General features: G+C 41.0%; 1 protein-coding gene across 1 annotated transcript in view; it reads right to left on the bottom strand.

The window, feature by feature from the left end:
• The window catches only part of ndst3 (N-deacetylase and N-sulfotransferase 3), an 873,812-nt gene that overhangs the window by 725,320 nt on the left and 122,597 nt on the right, over positions 1-25,895 (bottom strand). The window lies entirely within an intron of this gene.

Genomic DNA, 25,895 nt, shown 5'->3' with positions numbered 1-25,895 from the left:
CCCTCCCTCATCCTAGTTCTCCGAACAGTCTGACGATTTTCTTGATTACATTTTATCTTTGTATGCCTCGTTGTCAAATTCCCCAAGCTAACATATTCTACATTATCGTTCATCCCCTTTGATCTCTCATTTTCACACCTTGCCCTTCCATTTCTCTGTGTCTTCCTCACACTCAGTCTGAAGAAGGATCTCAACCCACAACGTCACCAATTACATCTTTCCAGAGACGCTGCCTGTCGCACTGAGTTACTCTAGCATTTTGTGCTCATATGGACACCGTCCACTGCCCTGCCTTCTCAATCCTCTTCAAAGTACTCTCTTAAATTCTGGAGACATTATTTTTCATGCACAAACCATAGGGACTATCTCTAATCAGTCCCTTATTATCCAAATGTTGTCAGATCCTGTTCCTCGGAATCTGTTCAACAATGTCAGGCCCACTGGCCTCTCATTCGCTGGCTTGTCCTTGCTGTATTACATAAATAACGGTACAACATTAGCCATCTTACAGGCTCGGGAACTTCACCTGTGGCTAAAGTTGGAGCAAATATCTCTGCAAGAGGCTCTGAAATGTGTTCCCTATCTTCCCAAAAGGTCCAAGGATGCAGCTAGTCAGGCCCTGGGGATTTATCCACCTTAATATGCTTCAAAACTGCCAAATTCCTCCTCTTTGGTAATTTATATGGTCCAAGATATCATAACTCATATGCTTCCTTGGTCTTCCTTAGCTTTTCCTTGGAAGCAATTCCTTAGCTTCCATGGTCCACTCCACAACAAAGGTTGATGAGAAATATTCAATTAATATCTCCCCCATCTCTTGTGGCTCTGCACAAAGGTGGCCTTGATGACCTTTAACGAAACTAATTCTTTTGGTACCCATTCTTTTAATATAGTTGTCGAATCTCAAAGGATTTTCCATGGCCTTGCCTGCCCGGTCCATGTCCTCATTTAGCCCCTTTGATTGGCTTCTTCAGTGTAATTCTACACTTCTTATACTTGCCGAGGCATTCGCTTGATCCTGACCGCCTAAATCTGATGTATGCCTCCTCAATATGTCCTGATCAGAGCTACGGCATCTCTTATCAATCAGGGTTCACTAAACTTGCCAGCCTTGCCTTAATCCTAAGTAGAACATGTTACCCCTCTTCCTATCTCCTTTTGAAAGTCTCCCACATTGATAGTCTCAATTGGAACTAATCTCAGGACCCAATTGACCTTTGAAAGTTCCTGCCTAATGCCTCCAATATCAGCCATTCCCCAATTTAGGACATTAACTTTTGGACCAGTTCTGTCACTCTCCATAGCTACTTTGAAAGTAATAAAACTATGGTCACTGGTCCGAAGTGCTCCCCCACTGACACTTGGCAGAGAAGAGATCCAGCGTTATACCCTCGCTGGTAGAGCCATCTATATATTGTGGAACATAGCTTTCCTGGATGCATTTACCAAATTCCCATCCAAGCCCTTTACAGAATAGGAGACCCAGTCAATATTGGGGAAATTTGAGTGGAGGGCACTGATGACCACATGGGAGACCCAGGCAATATGGGAGATGCAGACCCCGACAAAATTGCCCCGAAGAGATCCCAAATGTTCCAAAACAAATATCTCTGTCCCCTGCATCAGTCCTCAGCCATATATTAATCTGACCTATCCTAACTCTGGGATTCCTGCCATTACTGGCATGTAGCGCTGGAAATAATCCAGAGATATCCACACTGCATTTGTAAGATTGTATGATCCCGCATTTGATCCCACATTTGAACTTCCTTCCTAACTCCTTATTTTCACTCTGCTCAACCTCATTCCTTTTTCTACCTATGTCATTGGTACCAGTGTGCAAAACAACTTTTGGCTGTTCACCTACATCCTTGAGAATATTGATGGGCATGAGAATATCGATAGGCATGTAGGCGAGAATAACTAACTGCAGGAATATAGGGAAATTAAGGGGGGGGGGGGGAAGGGGACTCATGAGATTGCTCTCTTGGAGCTGACATGAATCTAATATGCTGAATATGCTGAGTAATGTACATTTCCCCCATACAATGAAGGGAGCCTGTACTTTAATAGGAGAGCACATACCATTCAAAAGGTCTGGCATCTACTAGGGCAGCATGGTGGCGCAGTGGTTGAGTTGCTGCCTTACAGCGCCAGAGATCCAGGTTCGATCCTGACTATGGGTGCTTGTCTGTACGAAGTTTGTACGTTCTCCCCGTGACCTGCGTGGGTTTTTTCCGGGAGCTCCAGTTTCCTCTCACACTCCGAAGACGCACAGGTTTGTGGATTAGTTGGCTTGGTATAATTGCAAATTGTCCCTAGTGTGTGTAGGATAGTATTCGTGTGTGGGGATCACTGGTCGGCCCAGAGCTTATTGGGCCAAATCGCCTGTTACAACACTATCTCTAAACTAAACTAAACTAAACATCCCGGGTATAAAATTAGCACCAGACTAAGTCCTAGGACTTATCATGTCTTCCATCCCAGACCTGCTAACATTGAGAAAACGCTTCCCCAGGTATTCAGCACAGCATGCAGGGGACTTCACTGTCTAAAATGTGATCAGTACATTTTAGTATGATAACGCACTAAACTAGTTAGCCTAAACCAAGCCCAAATATGTTATTTTCATACCAACCTGACCTAAACCTGGCACACATGGCCGGGTTCAATTGGGCATGAATGAGATAGCTAGCTACTCAACATGAATTGAGCAGTCATTGTCACCTGGCCCCTTGCAATTTCATAATCTCCTGTATGGAACTTTATCAAATACCTCTGGAAAATCTCATTAGATGCTCCCCTATAAAATTGTGACCTCCTAAAAAAGTCTAATTGGATTCTCCGTCATGATCTACAATTAGCAAATCCATGCTGGTTCTCTTTGATCAGCCAACATATGTCCATACCCTCAGTCTTTAAAGGTGCGTTCTCGTAACTTACTTGTGATTGATGTGAAACTGATGCTTTTGCGGTTTCTGAAAAATCAATATTCAATGAATTTTTCCAAAGGTTATCCATATTTCCTGCTTTGTCAGGCTAGGCAGGAACGTCTGCAGGACTGGTTTTTTAGACTGTTACTCCCTTTCTCCAGAGGTCCTGCAGATATTCTGTGATCTTCCCATGGCTGGGATCTTCCCATGCAAATTCAGCACTGTTATTCAGAAGTAACACTGGGGTTTCGGCCCGAAACGTTGCCTATTTCCTTCGCTCCATAGATGCTGCTGCACCCGCTGAGTTTCTCCAGCATTTTTGTGTACCTGCTTCATAGCCATTTCCTTAGCAGGAAGTATAGTCCAAACCATTTTTACTATTGTTATTGTTATTAATGACTCAGGTGAAAGATCAGAAACTTGGTCTTCAAGAATGTTGATGAAGATGCTACTTTAAAAAGCGCAGGAATAAATATTTGCACACAGGGAGTGAGCTAATAAAAGTTAGCGTAAGTGAATGAAAAAGAGCATGGAAGAAAGAGTTTAATGTGTGGTTGGTTAAGATCCTCCATTCTGGATGTGGAAAATAAAGAAATATATCTTTGGCGAGGAATGAGCTACAGTGAAGTAAAATGACTATTAATTTTATTAAAATGCTTATCGTAAAGTAATTACGCTATCAAATTAAAATATTGTAGCAATGTAATCCTTTGAAGATGTTTGATCAAGTTCAGATAAACACCATGCATCTAGACAGCAAACTTAATGATCTCAGTTTCCCCAAGGAGCAAGAGAACCCTTATTGATCTTTTCAATTGGGTCGTTAAGAATTGGGTCAATAAAATGTTAAGAAGCTCCAGATACTTGCAGGGCTCTTGCACACTGCCCTTACTAAATCATCATAGATATATAAATCTGAGCAATTATCTCTGCCCCTCATGCCCAATTGTGAGAGAATACCTGCAAAATATCTGATAGTGCTTTGTTTACCATCCTGGTTTATTGCCCCACAAGGTTTTCTCTGCTATCTTGTTTCACAGCAGATCCACAAAAATAATTAAACTAAGACGAATTATACACCATGCACCTCAGAGAAGCTGAGCACCATCCAGTTAAATTGCACACAGACTCATCTTGTGTTAAAGAATACTTGAAATGAGCAGCTTCAACCCAGTCTTGCTGATGTGCCCTGGCATTACCTTAATATATCTGTCCCTCCGATCCAGTCCGACCTGACATTAAAATGAAAACTCCGTTCATTTCATTGCAGTTTCTTGGCCTGGAGAATTGGGAAGGTAAGTCATTTAACAAGATTTATTGATTTGTAAGTGTTTTAATGGTTTTAATTAACATTTTGTTCTCAGTTATCTCCTGAATTATAACATTTAAATGCTGTTGAATATAAGAGATATTTTAAAATATATTTTTAAATGGTAGGATCTGGGGAAGTTGATGAGAATATGAAAGGAATAGATTAACGGAAAATTGAGTAGAAAAATGGGACTGCTCTTTGAGCCAGCAGAGACTCGATGGGCTGCTGTGGCTGCCTTCCATATCAAAAGAAATATGAAAATATGAACTAAATCAGTACAGACAGCTGAAGTTGTTTTTTTCGTTTCAGTCTTGAATGTTTAATGATGGGGGTAGTGTTAATTATTGTCAAACAACATCTTTCCACGGATATTGACTATTACTAGTGAGTGGTTTCATTATTTCATGTTTCAATTATTGTTGAAGATTTTAAATAACTGAATTTCAATTTTTTTTGTGTCTTTTTTTATCTCATCATGCAAATTAATTGAAATCTTCATCAAAATATAGAAAGTAGATGGATGTATGCTTAAGAGAGAGAGAGAGAGAGAGAGAGAGAGAGAGAGAGAGAGAGAGAGAGAGAAGCGAGAGAATAGAGATCGAGATAGTATAGCGAAGACGCTAGAGAGAGAGCTAGAGAGAGGATAGACGCTCTCGTTCTCCCTCTCGCTCTTATCTCTATCTCTCTCTCTCTTCTCTCTCTCCTCTCGTCTCTCTCTCTCTCTCTCTCTCTGCTCTCTCTCGCTCTCTCTCTCTCTCTCTCTCTCTCTCTCTCTCTCTCTCTCTCTCTCTCTCTCTCTCTCTTCTCTCTGCTTCTCTCCTCTCTCCTCCTTTCTCTCTCTCCTCTCTCTCTCTCTCTCTCTTCTCGTCTGTCTCGTCTCCGTATCTCATTACATCTTTGGGGGGGGTTTTTCTTTTAACAAGATATTTCCTTCCTTTTGCTAAATTTAGCCAGCAAGTTGGTATCAAAGGTCTGTTTATTGTCACGTGTACTGCACAGTCTTACTTATTTCACACCCAGTTGATATCATCAGTGGCTGGAGCACAATATCCCCTAATTTTGTTTGAGAACAGAATCCAGAAGTGGGAAATCCCCACACAGAATTCACTATAAAACCTCTGTGCCAGTTTTTAATTCTACATACACCTCTGAAAATCTTTTGCCAGCTCATCAAAAATGACATTCAGGAGAAGGAGTCATGATGAGTTGAAGCAATGAATCAGTACATGATTACAACATATTTGACACTGTAAGGAAAGTGTGACTATTTTACTCAGAAGCATGCCCAAAGAGAATTTAATCAAAAAATTGTCCAATCTATCAGTCTATGAGACGTTGATATTTAATAGTTTGCAATTCAAAGAATGTACCATATCTTTGTGGAGAAATGCTGAATAATCATTTTTCACTAAACCACTGGAAAATATGAAAGGCTGATGTTGATTAAAAATGTCCTTCACTAGCACCATGGGAAAGGAGAAGGAAAAGACAAGCACAAGCAGGTGTGTATGTAAAGTTGAGAAGATGTAACACATCATGGAGGTATCAAAAGGGCAATGTGTCTGTGATAGCTTTCACAATGATATCTTTTAAATTTATTCATGAACTCCTCCTGCAAATTCATGAGAAAACCTGCAAGATTCCCAACAGAATGCTGCAAATAGCCAATTCAAAAATATCTCATGGGTTTTTACCAATTCCCATTCCAAGTTATGGCAGAGAGTGCAGAACTCTTCAAACTTCCAACCCAAGATGAAACGATATAAATCATCAAAAGCTACATTTTCATACCTTATTTCTCCAGATAAACACTGTTCCGATGTCAACAAGAGGTCAGGGACCTGACTTTGAGCCCCGATCGATCCAAGGAATCCCCACTCTTAAAAATGTCCTAGCTAAACGAGGCGACACAGTGGCGCAGCAGTAGCGTTGCTGCCTTACAGAGCCAAAGACCCAGGTTCGATCCTGACTATGGGTGCTTGTTTGTACAGGGTTTGTACATTCTCCCCGTGACTTGCGTGAGTTTTTTCCAGAGCTCCGGTTTCCTCCCACACTTCAAAGACGCACAGGTTTGTGGGCTAATTGGCTTGGTATAATTGTAAATTGTCTCTAATGTGTGTAGGATAATTTTAGTGTGCGGGGATCACTGGTCAGCATGGACTCGGAGGTTTGCACTGCCTGTTTCCTTGCTGTATCTCTAAACTAACCTAAACAATCGAGGAAAGGAAAAGTTAAGTTTGCTATCAATTATTTTTGTCTTTCCACCTATTGGGTGCTTCATGGTCTTTGACTTTCACTTCATGAATATGAATCATATATTTTAGAGAAGAGGAACAGCTCACAGTCTATTTGTTACTTAGAGTTGTTCAGTTTTGTTTTGAAATATTGCTCAGTAAGTTGATTGGAATATAAAGTGTTAGTGGGGCAATGATAGTGGGGCAGTGGTCATCTTGGTATAACAATATGGAACTGAGATATGAACAGAAAGGATGATAAATATCAAATTCCGGGATGGAGAGCCTTCCTGGAGCCAAAATGAAGGAAAAAGGGGGAGGTGAACAATCAGAGGTTGTTGTCAATGTCAGTACCAATGAGATAGATAGGCCTGCAGGCGGAGTTTACCAAGCTTGGCAAGAGTATAAAATGCAAGATCACAGAGGTGTGATTAGAACCGGTGGAGAGGGAGGGGGTAGAGAGGGAGGGGGAGGGTGTGAAGGGAGGGGGAGGGGTAGAGTGGTAGAGGGAGGGGAGTAGAGAGGGAGGATAGTGGGAGGGGGAGGGGGGTAGAGACCCTACCCTAAATTCCTCCTCCTCATTTCCCTCATCCTCCTTTCCTCACTCCCATTCCCTGCACCAGGACCTACCTGGGTCATAGAGAATCAGAATCAGAATGTCATTTATTTGTCATTTAAACATAGGTTCAAACAAAATTACATTCCTGCAGTCATAATAACAACAACAAAAACACACAATTAACACAATTCCACACAAAACATCCATCACAGTGAATCTCCAAAGACCTCCTCACTGTGATGGAAGGCAAAAGTCTTATCTCTTCCCTGTTCTCTCTTCTTTATTCTTCTCCCGCAGTCAAGCAGTCAAACTGCTGCATTGAGCTGATGGAAGCACTTGATGTTAGAGCCCCCGACGGGCGATAGTAAGTCCCGCGGCCGTTTAGGCCGCGCTGGGCGATGTAAGGCCCCACTCCGGGTCGATTTAAACCCCTCGATTCAGGCGGGCGAAGTTTGCCTTTGCGGGAGCTCTGAAAAGCGGTCACCCACCAGGAACCCGCGAGCTCCCGATGTTACCGTCCACAGGGCCTGCAGCCGAAGCTCCAAAATCGGGTCGCAGCTGCGCGCCACCACAGCGCCTTGCATTCCGAAGTCGGCCAGCTCTGCAATGGTGAATCCGCAGGCTCTGCGACTGGAGCCCCAGATCGATTCTGGTTGGAGGCCGCCTGCTCCACGATGTTAGGCCCCAACGACAACGGAGACTCGACAAGGAAAAAGTCGGGTCCCCGTACAGTGAAGAGATTAAAAAGTCCACCCCTCCCCGCCCCCCCCCCCCCCCCCCCCCCCCCACATATACACAGCTAAAAATAATATAAAACTAAAACCAAAACATACACCTAACAGGACAAAAAGAAAAAAAAGACTGACGGACTGCAGAGGCCCCTGCCGCAAGGCGCCGCCATCTTGTCCAAGCAGAGCCAGGGCCTGGAACTCGTCCTGGTTTTCGTACTTGACCCAATCACTGGCTGTAGACCCAGGCTCGTCCTTGGTTTCAGTGGCAGCCTCCAGCCATCGGCTCGGCTGCCGCCTGGGCTCCAGTGCAGGTTCCGACTTCACCGTCCCTGACCCTGGACCCAGGGTTGTCCTTGGTTCCAGCGGCGGCTTCTTTCTCACCCCGGTCGCAGCCCCATCCCAAGCCCCGGGCTCGGCCCTCACTCCAACTCCAGTCTCGGCTCCAGCGCAGGCCCAGTCGCCAGGCTCAGCCGGTGGCAGCAGCCTCCCCACCAGGCACCGTGCGGCCGGCAGCTGATACCACTCCTCGTTCACCGCAAGCGCTGGAGTGCCCCTCCCACCCGGAGTGCCCCGTCCTGCCTCGCGAGTGCACTGCGACATCACTCAGGCGTAGGGCGCTGGACTGCGAGTGGCGAAGTGCCCCTCCCTCCCGGAGTGTCCCGTCCTGCCTTGCGAGTGCATTGTGACGTGTCGGATTTTTATTTCTCAAAATGGGTGAGTTTGGGCTGTTTTTAACATTTCAAGGATCAAAACGTTCAGAAAGATAGGTGGAAATGTGACGGGAAGATGTTTATCGCCTCCAGGGTAAAAATGTGAGTAGGATGTGTTAAAATGGAAGGCTGTGACGTAACATTTGGAAGAAAATAGAAATTAACCAGATTGTGCCCAGTTGACACACACACACACACACACACACACACACACACACACACACACACACACACACACACACACACACACACACACACACACACACACACAAGAGAAGAGTTTTAGTAATATAGATAACATTTAAGATTATTTCTTTGAATGTACATAGCAATCATAGGAGGACAGAGATGAGTCAATCAAACCAAATTGACTCAACAGAGGCATTGGGGAAAGGGAAAGGGAGAGGCGTCTGCATCGTGGTAAACTCCTCATGGTGCTCAGATTCAATGGTCCAGTCTGACTCCTGATCTACACACTGGCGGTGAAGTGCCATTCCTTCTACACATCCCCCCCCCCAGGGGGAATTCACCTCCTTCATCATGACCGCAGCATCCCATCCCAGGCACACATTCGTCTAGCACTAAAGGAGCTCATGCTATGATCAATAAACATCAGAAGGTGTACCCTGACATGTTTCCTATTATAGCTAGGGGCCTACTACAAAGACAGGTTGTAGAACTACAGTATTTGTCCTGCAGCACCAGAGGATCAAATACCCTCAGCCGCTGGCATTCCACCATCAAAGATGCCCATTGCTCCATCTCTTGCGCTCACTTTGGGAAATCCTGCCCCCTGGCTGTGATCCTTCTTCCTGTTTATAGGAGCGACTGAAGAGTGAAGATGGTGAGATGGGTCTGCTAATAAAGGATGCGATCATTACAGTGGGGAAGAATGATGTTGCCTCAGAAGCTGGAATACAGAATCAGTTTAGGTTGAGATAAAAATAATCAGGATAACTTAAGAGTAGCTAGACTTTATGGCAGGGTATGTACAGTATATCAAGAAATAATGAGAGTTTGTAAGAAAGATACTGCAATAATACTGGGTGATTTAAATTATCATATAGATTGGTCAAACAAATTGGCAAAGGTAACTCGGAGGATGAGGATAGTTTATTTGGAATTATGTTTTTGAACAATACATTGAGGTATTAGCTAGGGAACAGACTCTCAGATCTAGCATTGTGTAATGAGACAGGATTAATTAATAATTTCATAGTAAAGGGTCCCCTTGGAAAAACTGATAATATCTCATTAGAATTTCAAATTCGGTTTGAGAGTGTGAATCTTGGTTCTGAAATTGGCATCACAAATTAATTAAAGGCAACTACAATGGTACAACAAAGTTGGCTAAAGTGGATCGGGAAAGTAGATGAAAGGGTCAGACAGCAGGTCCAGAATGACAGACACTTAATGATATAATACATAAATCGGCGCAATAGCTATGATCTATGCAGAATAAAAAGCTGTATGAAAGGGATGCAATATCCATGTCTAATTAAGGAAATAACATATGCTATCAAATTGCAAGAAAGCCCATAAAATGTTGTAAAGGTTAGTAGTATGTCAGAGGAAATGGAAATGTTTAGAAACCAAATAAAGATAACTAAATAAAATAGAAAGAAGTAGAAGGTAGAATATGGGAGTAACATGGCAAATAATAAAAATACTAAACCATGAGAATTTCTAAAGAGCAGGATAATAAATGGTGGTCCTTTTGAAAATGAAACTGGGGAATCAATAATAAGAGATATAGATATAGCAGACTTCAAAATATTTATAAAACATTGAGAAACTCATTGATAGTTGATAATCAAATGCCTACATGGATTAAGGAATTTGAAGCAACTACTAAAATTGAACGAGGCAAATGAATGGGGGTGAAAGGCTGGCAGGCCCTTTGGCCAATATCCAGAGATAACAAATGTCACAGGTAGATAGGGTGGTCAAGAAGGCTTTTAGCACTTTGGTGTTCATCACTTACGGTATTGACTATACTATACAATACAATACAATCACAATAATACTTTATTAGCCAAGTATGAATTGCAACATAAGAGGAACTTCATTTGCTAAGTCAGTCATACAAATAAAAAGCAACAGAACACACAAAATACATGTTAACATAAACATCCACCACAGTGACTCCTCCACATTCCTTACTGTGGTGGATGGTAAAAAAAAGTTCAATCTCTTCCCTTCTTTGTCCTCCTGCGGTTGGGGGGCCTCGAACCTTCCATTGATGGGACGATCTTACGCCCATAGCCAGCGGTCGAGCCCTCCGCATCGTGGTGATCAGCTCCTGCATCGGGGGGGAAATCTCAGCTCCCCCGCGCCGGCAATCGAACCCCGGGTCGGGGCTGGTCGAAACTCTGCATCGCGATTCGGTCCCGAACCTCTGCTTCCCGACTCGGTCACTCCCAAGAATGTGAGACTAAAATCCACAGACCGCGGTTGGAGTGCTCCTAGGCAAGGAATCGGCTCCGATGGTAAGTCCACGCCCCGCAGCCCCAAGGAGGCCTCCAGCTCCATGATGTTAGGCCGCAGAGCCACTGGAGAGACGACTAGAAAACCAATTGCATCTCTGGCAAGGTAAGAGACTGAAAAAAAGGTTCCCCCGACCCCTCCCCCCACAAAGCAAACCGGAGAACATTTACACAAACTTTTAAAACACACTAAATATAACAAAAAAAGATGAAAAAACAGACATACTGTTGATTTTATGAAAGGGAAATTGTATTTAACAATATTTTTAGAGATATCAGAGGATGTAACAAACAGTTTGAATGAAAATGAAGGAGTAGTTGTAGCATTCTTGGGTGTCCAGTTGGCATTCAGTAAGACATCACAAGAAAACTTACTGGATAAGTTAAGAAAGCACCTTGTTGGGGGGAAATATATTTCCTGGTTGGGGACCTGGCTAACTAATGGAAAACAGAGTTGTGTTAAATAAACCTCTGCTGGAATATAAATCAGTAATTAGTGGAGTACCTCAGTGGGGCAAAGTGGGCCTTAACTCTTTACAATCTATAATACTCATTGAATGAAGAGAATGATTAACCTGAAAATAAAAGGATGGATGGCCAGGAAGTTATGAGGAGGCCACAAAAAAATATTGCAAAGGAATGTATGTAGAAAGGTAAGTGATTTCCCAAAATTTGGTTAACAATCAGCAGAATCATGAAATTCATGAGCAGGTTTTAAAAGCTCGCACCAAGTGGCACCAATCATTCTGTAACTTGCAATGATTCACTATTCACAGGATATCACTTCCTTACCGCATCGCTGTCGTGCTTTAGTAACAGTATGAGTTATTCACACATTGTCATTTTCCTTGCAGATTCTGCTCCACATTAACAACAAGTAGAAATAGAAGGTTTTATGAGAGCTAATAAACCTTAAGTACCAAATACCCATGTGTCATCTACGCTCAGTAGGAAGCAATCTTTCCTGGCAATGAATTGTGTGAGGCCAAGTCCTCCTCACACACTTGAGCACATAACCTAGGCAGATACTTCAGCCAGCAATGTGAGAATACAGCTTTGTTGGAGATTTTTTGGAATGGATACTAATGCTATGCAACATACACATATGTTGTGCATTATCTTTCTGGTGAGTCCTGGGAGTGGAGTTGGATTCATTGGAGGTTGTCTTGGAGGGGAGGATGCTCCTCAAATTGTTGAGCATCCTGGACAATACAGCTCACCCCCTCCATGACACACTGGTGAACCTGAGGAGCACCTTTAGCAACAGACTGGTTCCACAAAGATGTAGCACAGAACACTACAGGTGATCCTTTTCCCCTGTGGCTATCAAACTGTACAACTCCTCCCCCTTCTGTCATGGGATAGACTGACTTCCCTTCCCCCCTCCTCCCCCTCCCCAATCTTTGCACATTCCCAATCCTAGACTTTCCACTCGTCATTTTAATTTCACGTTTCGTGTATCTCGTTGTGTTTTATGATTGTTGGCAGACCAATTTCCCTCCTGGGATAAATAAAGTTCTATCGTATCGTATGTCCTTAGATTGTCTAAAACGCCTTATAGCCAATAGACATTCATCAATCTCTGATGAAGGAAATGTAGCAACCAACTTGCTCACAGCAAGCTCCCGGAAACAGCAATACACTAATGGTCAAATAGTGGTCAAAGGCACACAATTAACTTGAGGGATCAGTTCTGGAGCACCCAATCTGTCAATTCCTTGAATGAATGGATGGGAACAGTCACATTATCAGGAAGAGCATATTAGGACTTGGTCTTGATTCTGACTGTAACACTCACATAATACTACACTAACTTGCCGTAGTTTCAGTCTAGTTTTCCATGTTAAGTTTTCTGATTTAATCATACAACTATCAGGCACTAAATTTTCAAGTGTTACAAGCTATGCTCTGTGCCCAAAATGGAACTAGGTCTGACTAGCCATCCCATTCATTGAGCATGATAATTAAGGATATGGCAGAAGCAAGCCCTATCTGTAGTAAGCTTTGTGCATATTTACAATGGTGTATCTATGTCTTGGAGATCTCACAAGAATCAGCTCGAAATAGCAGATAATAGCAATAAATTCTAGCAATGGACCACTGATGGATGAGATGAAAGACCATAAACACTGCTAATGATATAAAGTGCAAATGAAGTTGTGGATAACAACAACTGTCCTGAAAGCCAAGTTACAGAGTTCAAACCTCAGTGACAGGCCTGGGTAGCACAGGTTCATTGCTGAACAAACAATGGAAAACACAGAAGAACAATTCAAAGGTTCAAAGGTCTTTTATTGTCATGTGTACCAATTAAGGTACATTGATATTTGATTTCACTCGATATTTTAGTATTGAATGGAGGTTTAATACCCAAGATTTTATGTTTAGTATTTTGCCTTTATTCCACAGCTTTTGGGAGGCGAGATACAGATTTTAACAAATAAAAGGTTGCAAAAGGATGTCCTAATAACCAGCAAACACATCTCTGTTGAGGATATTAAGGAGACACAATTAACTAATCCACTTGTAAAGGCCTGAATGACACATACTAAACCAACAGGTTGTTTCTAGAACATGGAATCTTGTGGGTAAACACAAAGAAATGTTGAAATCTTTAGTACTACATAATGGAATTAGGAAGCAACTGTTGCTTTTGGGCAAAAAACACTGGATATAGAATGATGGGAATTTGTGAATCAGTAAACATTTGTTCCACATGTAAAAAAAAAAAATTTCATCATAGAAACAGAGTTTTGGGGGGAAAATCATTAATTGTAACAACGGACTCCAGAATGCTTTGGAACCTCATGCCCCATAATCAGCATACAGGCTGAAGAACAGCAATTTGTGTTGTCATATCTCAAGACATTCAACGCATTATCATTGCCAATAACTCTACCATTGACATGCTGGGGCCACCATTGACTAGAAGCTTGATTGAATTGGCCACAAAAATACAAAACCTACATCGGCAAATAAGATATTGGCAGGTTAACATATCTTGTGGCACGTAATGTATCTCCCAACTCCCCAGCCTGTCCACCCTCAGAAGGTACAAATCAGGAGTCTGGATGAATAGCCGGAATTTGCAGGAATGAATGCAATTCTAGCAGTTTTGAACAAGATCAATATTATGCTGGTCAGAAATAGGATATCTGATTTTCATCCCATCCACTGTTTTAAACACTGATATTCTTCTAATACTGGCTCATCATGACTGGAATGTATACTATTTGTAGGGTGTTCACTGGTAACATGTCAAGACTTTGACATCATCTCCAAACTCATTATTTTTCTTCAGTTGCCAGTCCTGATTTGTCCTGGTCTTTTCTTGCATCCGGTTCCATGCCCTCCCCCATCCCTCCCTCGCTCTCACCAATGGGTCTGAAGAAGGGTCCCAACCCGAAACATCACCTAAGATAAACATAAAAAGCTGGAGTAACTCAGCAGGACAGGCAGCAACTCTGGAGAAAGGAATGGGTGATGTTCCGGCTTGAGACCCTTCTTCAGCCACCTACAGTATCCATTTTGTCAGAGATGCTCTCTCCCTGCCAGAGATGCTGCCTGACCCATTGAGTTCATCCAACATTTTGTGTATATCATTATATTTGTAGTCTGGACCATTCAATACTATTGGTGCACAGGAACACTACAAAATCCAAAACCCTCTGCGAGTTACACATCACTCTGACAAGAGGAAGTACCATCTTAAGGATAAGGGGGAAATCCTTTAAGACCGAGATGAGAAAAACATTTTTCACACAGAGAGTGGTGAATCTCTGGAACTCTCTGCCACAGAGGGTAGTTGAGGCCAGTTCATTGGCTATATTTAAGAGGGAGTTAGATGTGGCCCTTGTGGCTAAAGGGATCAGAGGGTATGGAGAGAAGGCAGGTACGGGATACTGAGTTGGATGATCAGCCATGATCATATTGAATGACGGTGCAGGCTCGAAGGGCCGAATGGCCTACTCCTGCACCTATTTTCTATGTATCTATGTATCTATGTACCATCTCTTTATGTCAGGGCAAAAACCTTTGAATACCCTGCCTGACAGTACTCTGTAAGTATCTACCGGCAAGATAGTGTAGTTCAATAAAACAGTGCATCCTCTCAAGGCCAATAAAGATGGTTAATAAAGTGCTGGCCATTTCTGAAATTTAGGTCCCTTGAATTAAAAACTCACGAACTGCAAGGTTTGTCATAATTGGTACATCTACTGAAATCATAATAATTTCCTTCAAGATAATATTTTGGTAGAAATTCTGCCTGACTAAACTTGCAATGGGGTGGGGGGGACTCTTATTAATGGGGTTGTGCAGTTCTCTTTGCAGGTCAGCTAGTTTATGGGCCTGTCCCACTTACGCAACTTTTTCGGCGACTGCCGGCACCTGTCATAGGTCATTGCAGGTCACCGAAAATGTTCAACGTGTTGAAAATTCAGCGGTGACCAGAAAGACACTACGACTCTTTGGGCGATTGAGGAGACTACTCACGACCATACTGGCGACACCCTGGCGACATGTCGTGGGGTGAAGCCTATATGGTCGTGAGTAGTCGCTCAAAGAGTCGTACCTTGTTCTGGTCGCCGCTAGATTTTCAACATGTTGAAAATTTTCAGCGACCTGCTATGACCATGACTGGTGCCGAAAAAATCGCGTAAGTGGGACAGGCCCATAAGTCTTCGACGGTTGCGCATTGCAGTGTAGATCCCAGGTACACTGTAGAGGTCAGAGGCAATGCATGACTGACCTATTATCTGCAAGCAAAGATTGCATCTAATCTCCCTCCAGAGATTTGGTGCCTTCAAGAATACATCACAGGTATTGAATGTAACAGTTGTGAAAAGTCTTTGAAAAATTATCACCTGCTAATGTAGCTCCATGATATTGAAACCCCTTTACAAAAGAACTTAATATAATTGCTGATTTAGAAAAACTTAAACTAACATTGAGGGAGAATATATATTTCAAGTTTAATAAAATCTATTGCACAAGCTATTCTTTAAGTATTTACAGTATAAGCTATGTGTCTGAGGCACAATTTAACCATCTGAGAGATCTGTTGTCATTTAGTTGCTTATTAGAAAAGTAGTGAGTGCTATTTATATACCACATACAGCTGTGAGGAAACTAATGTGTTTTTGCTTGGATTTATCCTGGTAGAAGATCCTGCAATTCATTTGAAATAGACAGTGAGTTAATATAATGCTGTTTTCAGAATTGAGTTTCCAGTCAAACCAGACAATAAAAAGCTGCTGGGACCTTTTGTTTAGTTGTCTCTGAAACTGAGGGACAATCTAAATCACACAATTGCAATTAAAAAAACCCAGTATGATTTGTTCAGCCACATCACTTCTTTCTTTCAGTTTGATTGTTTCTCCCACCATACAGTATCTACAAGTTTACCCGGGAATTCCAATCAAGGACAATGTGACTCCAATTATCAGGAGTGTTGCATGGATTTGCTGGACCTTCTAAACGTTATCATTTTATCTGCTCACACGTTCTCCTTTTTCTTTCCTTCAGTTCCATATTTCTACTGTAAAAGGATAAAATTAATTCACAAGGGAATGATGTGATATTAAAGGTCTGACGAGGCAGGCAGATTTATTTTACAATGAAATTGATCCAAGTGAATGATGCAAATATGAAGTATCCACAACAGTTCTCAACACCAAGAAGCGAAGGAGAGAGTTTCTAAGGGAGTTCCTGAGCTCCCATTGTCCATCTTCTTGCAGCTGGCTGTTTGGACAATGTACTATATATATATATCACCACACAGATTATGCATGCTACACATTCCTTATGTAGTCCAGTCCAGATCTTCATCCCTACCCTGAGCACACCGGTCCTGTAGATTTGATGCAGACCACGGGGATGAAAGCATGTTGTGTTCCCTCCTCTTGTACTGCAATAAAGACTGTTATAACCTCTGTGTGTGGGTCTGATCATTCAACAGACAGCAAGTTAGAGGTGTATGTCAAGGCTACAGACCCCTCAAAGGCTTTAGATTAAGTTAAATAGACAAATCCTATGTCATTATTAAATCCTCATTTAGGACGAGTTAATTATGAAAACTATGGAAGAAAGCAATCATGACTGAAGCTTTTTCCTTTTCTCCAAAAAGTGAGTTTATCTTTCCTGATCTATCCTCACATTGGCCATGTCAGACTAGATTTTCCAAGGGTTAAAACCCAAGACCTCCATTCTCAGATCTGTAGCCATGACATCAACAAGAGTTGTGCTAAGAGTTGTGCCAGTGAGTGTAGCAGTTATGTGTTTTCAAAGTCTGTTGAATGTTCTTCATTAAGGTCTAGATTCAATCTCATTTGAAAGCCGGTCATCACAGTCTATGACGATGTCAGTAAAACACACTCAACTTTGCTGGCCTTGATGTGGTTGGTAACTAAGTGTTGCTATCAGTCCGGGTGAACAACTGCCACATGACCATGGTTGATCTTCAGGTAAGGGCAGCCACGTGAACAAATCCAATAACACTGAGATGAACCAAGCTAGGAAGTTTTAAGCTTACAACAACTGACTGGCAATAATTGAGCCACTTTCCATATCATAGAATGGATAGCTCCCATTAACTTAACAGATTTCATAATGCAGATTATCTCTCCCAATGATACTTGAACAGTGGAGGAAACATGAAGCATCAACATAAATAGTCCCATATAGCATTCATCTCCAGTTACCACTAATTTTCCACCAAGGTTTTTGCAGATGATTGGGACTTAGTGATAGTGGTAGGCCACTCAAACCCTTAAACATGTTCCACCATTCAAAGAGAACTTGACTGATCTGAAATCAGTGTCCACACAAGGATTTTAATGCTGGACACTCAAAGATTTTGTTAGCTCTACCCGGGCAGAATCAATAAATCAACAGGATTTCCAGATGTATGGGAAAGTTTCCAGTACTTCATTTAGGAACAAGGCGGCCAAAATCACTGCTGTCAATTAACCAAGATTAAAGGCAGAATAGTGTGAGATATTGCATAGAGACAGAGGTGCAGGTGCTCATTTATCATCAGTCAAAGTACCTGCTAAAATAGCTTCCCCATAAATAATTTAATTAGCATCTAAAATGTTTGTCTAATTTCTAGATCAATCAACATTGCCTGATGCTACATACAACTCGGCTTTCTCCCTTCATTGCAAATGGGTCGGGAATCAAGTTTTCATTTTAAATGTATCAGCATAAAAAAGTTCATGAAATGAAATGAAAACATTTACCTACATTATGATGATGGTGGGCCCGATGAACCACAGCACAAGGGTGTCAGATAGCTGTTTGCTTTCTGGAGCATCACAGTTAAATCTAATCCCAGAACCAGATAACATTTGCAATTTAAAAAAAAAAGGAAAGTTAGAACAAATGAGGAATGAATCTAAATGTAATGTCCCACGTGATGTGGCTGAGATTAGTAAATCAATAGAAACCAGACATTAACCCTGGTATCTTTTGACCTCAATGGATTGGAAGTATGTTATTTGTCATTGTATCGTGATGGGGAGAGAAAGGTTAAGGTGAAATGTTAATACTTACAACATGGCAAAATTAACATGCACTCACTGTTAAATCACTTTAACCTTAATATCTATTCAAGTGCTGTCAGTTGTGAACCTGGTACTTGTTGAACAGTCGAATACCATCAACATTCTAAAATGATGGCAAGAATATCCATTAAGTTAACCAAAAAATATGAAAATAATCCATATTCCAAATATGGCTCATAAAGTGAAAGTAGTTTGCAAAGCTTACATTAAATATATGGCTTAGTGGATTCAAGTGTGCAGTGTACTTGGCACAGGTCTTTGGTATTATTCTCCATTCAAATTTATCCAAAATCCATAATAATTGTAACAGATTTGTGCATTCATCCAACACCTGTAACAGCTGCTAAAATGTTACTGATAGAAAACTGCAGAAGAGCAGCTTTGAATAACTCTCTGTTACAAACAGGAAACCCAGCCAGGACCTGCCAACTTCTCTCAATATCTTCATTCAATACTTATGATTGAGGTTCAGTGATAATTCAAACATTTGTTAAGTCCCTGTCCCACTGGGACGACCTAATTGGTGAATTTAGAAGAGTTTGCCCTCGACTCATACTCGCAGCATGGTCGACACGAGTTCGTAGGAGGCCTTTGTAACTCTCCTTCATGCTCGAGAGTAGTCCCCGCGTACTCGAGGCCTCAGCTAGGTCGCGGCTTATTTTTCAATATGCTGAAAAATGACCGCGAGTAAAAAAATGTCACCATGGAAAAAAATCAATATTTTTTTACTCATAGGTTTAGTCGAAGTAGATCGTCGTAGATCAGCATGTTATTCGTAGGTAATCGAGGGTAGTCGAAGGTAATCGAAGGTAGTCGAAGGTAGTCGTAGATACTTCAACATAGTCGAAGGAGATCGAAGGAGGTCTTCAACATAGTCGAAGGAGGTCGAAGGAGATCAAAGGAGGTCGTCTTCACTCTCCACTATTCAGTGTCCAATTTTCCCGAAGCTAGTCGAAGCTAGTCTTCAACATAGTCGCAGGAGGTCTTCAACATGACACTTTTTCAAACTCTCCTAAACTCTTCTAAACTCGCCAATAAGGTCACCGCAGTGGGACAGGGGCTTTACATTATTGCTGATAGTATGGGATCCGACTTCATTGGTCTTGAATTTCAGAGGCTGGATTCAATGCACATATATTATTACCACAGTGCGCATAATAGAGAATATCACCACACAGGTGCGCATAATAGAGAATATAATTTTTGTTGTTTTTATCATTCAGAACCCTGCAAGAGAGTTTAAAATTAAAAGCTGACAATGCACGCTGGATAAATCTGGATGGGCCACTTGTTTCATGACCGTCTGATCCATTCTTTCATCACCCCATGGAGTGCTCATCCACCATAACACCTTCTCTTGTAAGGGAGATGTTACACTTGCTCTACACACCTTACCATCAAAAGTCCAGGGTACTATATGGTTCTTCCAGACTGAAATTCTAATTACTTCTAGATTTTCCAATTTCATATTTTGTAGTTACCTCCTTTGATCCTGTCTGCACATTCTGCTCTTGATTTGGATTATTGACTAAATTCCTTTGCTTAAGTGCAATAAAGATATTGCCTCACTAAATACAATTCTGGTCCATGTGTTTAACCAACTCTCCTGTTTCCTCTTAGTCATAGAGCCATACATTGTGGAAACAGGTCCTTCGGCACAACTTTCCCACACTAACCCACGTCCCATCTACACGAGTCCCACCAGCCTGCGTTTGGCCCATATCCCTAGAAACCTGTCCTATCCATTGTACCTGTCTAATTGTTTCTTAAACATTGCAATAGTCCCTGTCTCAACTACCTCCTCTGGCAGCTCGTTCCATACACCCACCACCTCTGAAGATAATAATGGTCATAAAGGATTGCTACAACAGATCCTTTGGTAACAAAGGAGGCATGATCTGTGGATTCTGCCTCATCTATAAAGCGGGCAGATTGGGATTGACGTAATCTATTTCTACATCAATTTTTGTCACAAGTGCCATTTCCAAATAATTGCATCCTCCCCCCTCCTCTATTTTGTTGTAAACAATTACATCGTCTCTGGACTCTGTTTGGTTTGAACCTAATGCCCTTATTATTTTTTTGACATTTAATCACTCTAATTTTCTAGCACAGACTTTCTGTTGGTTCCTTTCACTGCCCTTAAATCTAAGTTCCCCACTCAAACTTCCATCTCTATCCCTACATTTTTCTAGACGCTATCTTTGTTTAAAATGGATCATCTCCAACTAGTTCTGGATCTGATGCAAGGCAACACTTTATTTCCTTTGCAACAGAAGCTGCCTGAACTGATAATTGTTTTTGAAACAGTTTTCCAACATCTGAATTAATGCTTCTACCTTAATGTGCCAAAACCATGTATTATTGATTCAGACAAAGACCACCTAAGGAGATGTTTATCTTGTAATACATTGACAATAGACAATAGACAATAGGTGCAGGAGTAGGCCATTCGGTCCTTAGAGCCAGCACCACCATTCAATATGATCATGGCTGATCATCCCTAAATAGTACCCCGTTCCTGCCTTCTCCCCATATCCCCTGACTCCACTATCTTTAAGAGCCCGATCTAGCTCTTCCCTTAAAGGAAAGAATTAAAGGGATGGTATGGCAAGTAGAAGGTAACCAGAGACCAGTCAAGGAACAATGTAAGCATTCTGTAATAAAATTCTGTCATGACCTTAGTGACCTTGTGTAAATGTAGATAGACACAAAATGCTGGAGTAACTCAGCGGGACAGGCAGCATCTCTGGATAGCAGAAATGGGTGACGTTTCGTGTCGAGGTCCTACGTCACCCATTTTTTCTCTCCCGAGATGCTGCCTGGACCACAGAGTTACTCCAGTATTTTGTGTCTATCTTCGGTTTAAACCAGCATCTGCAGTCCCTTCCTACATCACCTGGTGTAAACGTAGTGTAACTATGTTCAGCTGTAAATCACTAATTGCTAATAGGGGTTCAACCGAGAAAGGAGTTGATAAATTAAAGTGTTATATCTGATGTGTTGGTTTTGCACATCAGCAAGGTCTAACTCAGCTGAGATGCACTCAGTGGTTGGGACTTCACCTTCGGATTTGGACAAAATCGGTGCCACTGCAATTTGTGCTGTGGACGGAGCTGCCTGCCATTGACTGGAGGTCCACCGGGCATTGTAAAGTATATATATGATCTGTCCACAATAAAGCTTGCACTGATTGATACCTTGTCTATGTGGTATCCAATTCTGAAACCAAATAGTTGCAGTCAAAACAACTAGGATAAGAGCTGCTTGTTGCATTTCATACCATTGCCCTGCACAATGATGCTAATGTTGGGTGTTGCTGAGATCACTTGGCTTCATATCTCATTTGAGCCACAAAACTCCCTAAAATAAAAGAACTCTGCTCCAGAGGTCTGTCAGTGGAGAACGTCTGGCTTTGACAACAAGGGAGCCTCAGAGTGTAGTTGTACTTAAAAATGAAGGCATTGGACATTTGGGGGGGAAACGGTACAGGCTGGAGTTGCAACGGAGCCAGTTGTCGCAGCCCAGGTGCCTCAGCTACATGGGTAGCAGGCAATGTGACTACCCCTACTATCACCTCTTCGACCTTGCACGTATTGTTTTGCAATTTTATTCCAATTCTTTCATCATTCCTGGATCTTCATTTCCAACAGTGCTTCAACAACAATAAGCATTAGCGTATTAAAGGAACACCATTTAGCCGGCTTGTCAAATCCACAATGCATGTATGGGTTATCATCCTCAAATAATAGCATCTTGCTTTTATAAAGAATGGTGTGAGGCAAGTAGCAATGGAAAATAAAATAAGGAAATGAATATAGAAACATAGAAAATAGGTGCAGGAGGAGGCCATTCGGCCTTTCGAGCCAGCACCGCCATTCATTGTGATCATGGCTGATCGTCCCCAATCAATAACCCGTACATGCCTTCTCCCCATATCTCTTGATTCCACTAGCCCCTAGAACTCTATCTAACTCTCTCTTAAATCCATCCAGTGACTTGGCCTACACTGCCCTCTGTGGCAGTGAATTCCACAAATTCACAACTCTCTGGGTGAACGTTTTTTCTCACCTCAGTCTTAAATGGCTTCCCCTTTATTCTAATATGTGTGAAGAAACGGCTTGATCGAATGACCAATTATAAAATCTAAATGTTTAATCACGTACAAGATAAATTTGTTTATATTCATTGCAATGAAACATTAAATATTTAAAATGTTGTAATATTAAACTCTGCTAATTGTTCTACAAAATGCATGAACAAAAAAATAATTTATAGTCAAATTTATCAGATTAGTATTTGAAACAGTTTGTAACTGGTCAATCTATTTTTCAACCTGTTAAATGCTGAAGAAAATCTGGAAATACATTAATGCTAAATTAACTACTGTGAAATGAAGAATTGTAAGATTTTTATCCAAATGTTTTCAAGTATTTGCCATCAGTTAAAAACAGCTAATAATTCATAGTAGGTAGACAAAAGTGCTGGAGAAACTCAGCGGGTGCAGCAGCATCTATGGAGCGAAGGAAATATGCAATGTTTCGGGCTGAAACCCTTCTTCAGACTGATTCAGAATAATTCATAGTATTCAAAGTATGCAAATAAAAAAAGTAAATTATTACCCATATTTTTGATCCACAATTTAAAGAATCACAACATTCTTCTGGCTCAATTTAAGGAATGTGCAATATATTGTATTTAATCATAAAAGGAATGTAGGAATTACAAATCAAAATAATTTTGCCATATACCTTTGCTGGACAAACTAAATAAACTGCACTTAGAAGACTGCAGAAATCACCCAACAAAGCTCCAGCCAGACGCACGTTTTTATTGTAGACCAGCAATATGCTTGCATATTAATAAAATAAATTGTTAAAATTACTCATCATTGTGAAAGCATCCATTGATACATTTTCCTTAAACTAAACAATTTAGTTTATCGCCAAATGCTCTAAATATTTGTTTACTTTGGACATCAATGCCTCCTTAGGTTCCACAATACAGATATATATATACATATATAATACAAACAAATGATGTAATGTGCATTAATATTTTAATGAAGTCTGCATTAAGTGGCAGTAAAAGTTACCGGATTGTATCTGATTTGATATTCACAGCATTAGATAACGATCTTTGGGATGTACAATTCATGAAGAAAGATAAAGGTCAGAATGCAGCTGTTATGAAAAGTTGAGAAATCTTGTCTTTTTTCCCTCAGTGTGCGTATATCTTCTTTGAGCATAGAAAGGGGTTGGCATTTGAAAAAACCAAACGATGATGCTAATGGCATTGAAAAATATCCTCAGGAGCAGATGATGCTGACTCTTTGAAATACCAAGGAGTAATAACAATATGGATGAGTAGCGCATAATTGCATTCAGCCTTAAGCTGAAAATTTGTTATTTTTCACAGATGATTTGCATCTTTCATTTGATTTATTTTGCTGGCAGCTAAAGCTTATATAATAACAGAAGACATTGACGTAAACATCAGCTTCAACAAGTAGTGAGCTACTATTGCATTGCGCAATGAGAACAGTATGAAAATAGCACAGCAGCGTTTTAAAGTCATGGGATGATTGGTGTGTATTAAATATGTTTCAAGAGGAAATGTTTAAACTGCACATTGGAAGGCTGAGTTGACAATGATTAATGCTTCACCCAGAAAACTGATTTAATGATCAGCGCGAACAACAAACAAAATGAATTTCAATGGTGTGTTTTGCCAACATAAATAGCCGCATGAAGCAATTTTAATATCCATTCACTCCAGATGTTACGGAAAATAATAATGCATGTGGGTGCAATTAAATGTATTGGTTCATTCAGCATGAGCTTTAAAATTGCTTCAAAATAAATATTTATATTTTGGAGTTACAATGTTAGAATTCAGACATAACATGTTGTTTCTTCATATTTATTTATTGTTTCATACGTATCATAACTCAAGTTACAGTTGCATTGATTAAAATGATCAAACATAGCTATCAGTGGGTTTTAAAATCAATTGAAACACTATGTGTTAGTTCAACAATTTGACTACTTTCTGAAAAAGCTTCAGCTTAATTCTAGAAGGTGAAATATCTAAAGGAACCTACCTGAAAGTTGGTTAATATATTACATGGGGTTTGTTTTATGTGGAGCCTAAAGATAAATAAGTTGTTTAAGAAGGAACTTTAGATACTGGAAAATCGAAGGCTTGGGTACTCAAAAGAAGACTCATGCATGCCAGTTTGATGATTCTTCTCAACTAGCTTTGTTTAGTGTGACGTGAAAAAGATGATCCAGAATTTTAAGCATACATTTAATTGAACCCTAAATGAATACCAATAGTCTTCCTTAGACAAAAATGCTGGAGAAACTCAGCGGGTGAGGCAGCATCTATGGAGCAAAGGAATAGGAGACATTTCGGGTCGAGATCCTTCTTCAGACTGATGTGGGGGTGGGGGGGGGTGGGGACGGGAAGAAGAAAGACAGTAGGCTGTGGGACAGCTGGGAAGGATAGTTTGTTTTTAAAGTACATTTTTTTCAAAGCTTATCTACTCACACACTGGTTACCCACAAAAGGAGCTGATCACCTTTGGAATGTCAATTGGCGATTTCCCTCCTCAGATGCTGCCTGAACCACTGAATTCCTCTGGCACTTCGCTTTTTGCTCCAGAATCCAGAATCTGCAGTCCTTTGCATCAACACTAATCCATAAGTTTTGAGATTTTTTTTGGACAACTTCTTTACTAACATACTAACTATTCTAAATAGAAAGTCATTTTGAATACTTCATTATAAATCTTTTGCAGTAATTGTGATAGACACAAAGTGCTTTATTAACTCAACGGATCAGGATGCATCTTCGGAGACAAAAACAAAGGGTAATGTTTCAGGTCAGAACCCTTCTTCAGACTGAAAGGTAAGGTTTAAATAGGGGTGGGGGGGGGGGGGGGTTTGATAAACAATCTTTACGATTAGAATAGTTGGAATGTGTGAGAGGTATTAGAGTGGAGTCTGTGAGAGCCTTCTTGAAGGTGAAGAAGTAAGAAAAGCTAGGGAAGCTAAAATGGAAACGGTTTCTCTAAAATAGGCAGGGTTTTTAGGGAATCATAGCAAATATATTTGTTTGTATTATTTCACAAAAAACAATTGAACTGCCAGCCTGATCACAGTGGCTGTACAAATTATGTTCCTTGTGAAATAAAATAACTTATTGTTCTCTTATAATCAGGGCACTTTCTTCCTGGGGAGATTAGATACAGGTTCATTTTAAACTATAAGAAGGTACACAAAAATGCTGGAGAAACTCAGCGGGTGCAGCAGCATCTATGGAGCGAAGGAAATAGGTGACGTTTCGGGCCAAAACCCTTCT

Source organism: Amblyraja radiata, chromosome 1 (assembly GCF_010909765.2).
Source record: "Amblyraja radiata isolate CabotCenter1 chromosome 1, sAmbRad1.1.pri, whole genome shotgun sequence".
In the NCBI taxonomy this organism is placed as follows: domain Eukaryota; kingdom Metazoa; phylum Chordata; class Chondrichthyes; order Rajiformes; family Rajidae; genus Amblyraja; species Amblyraja radiata.
This window is presented reverse-complemented; position numbering and strand designations above follow the sequence as displayed.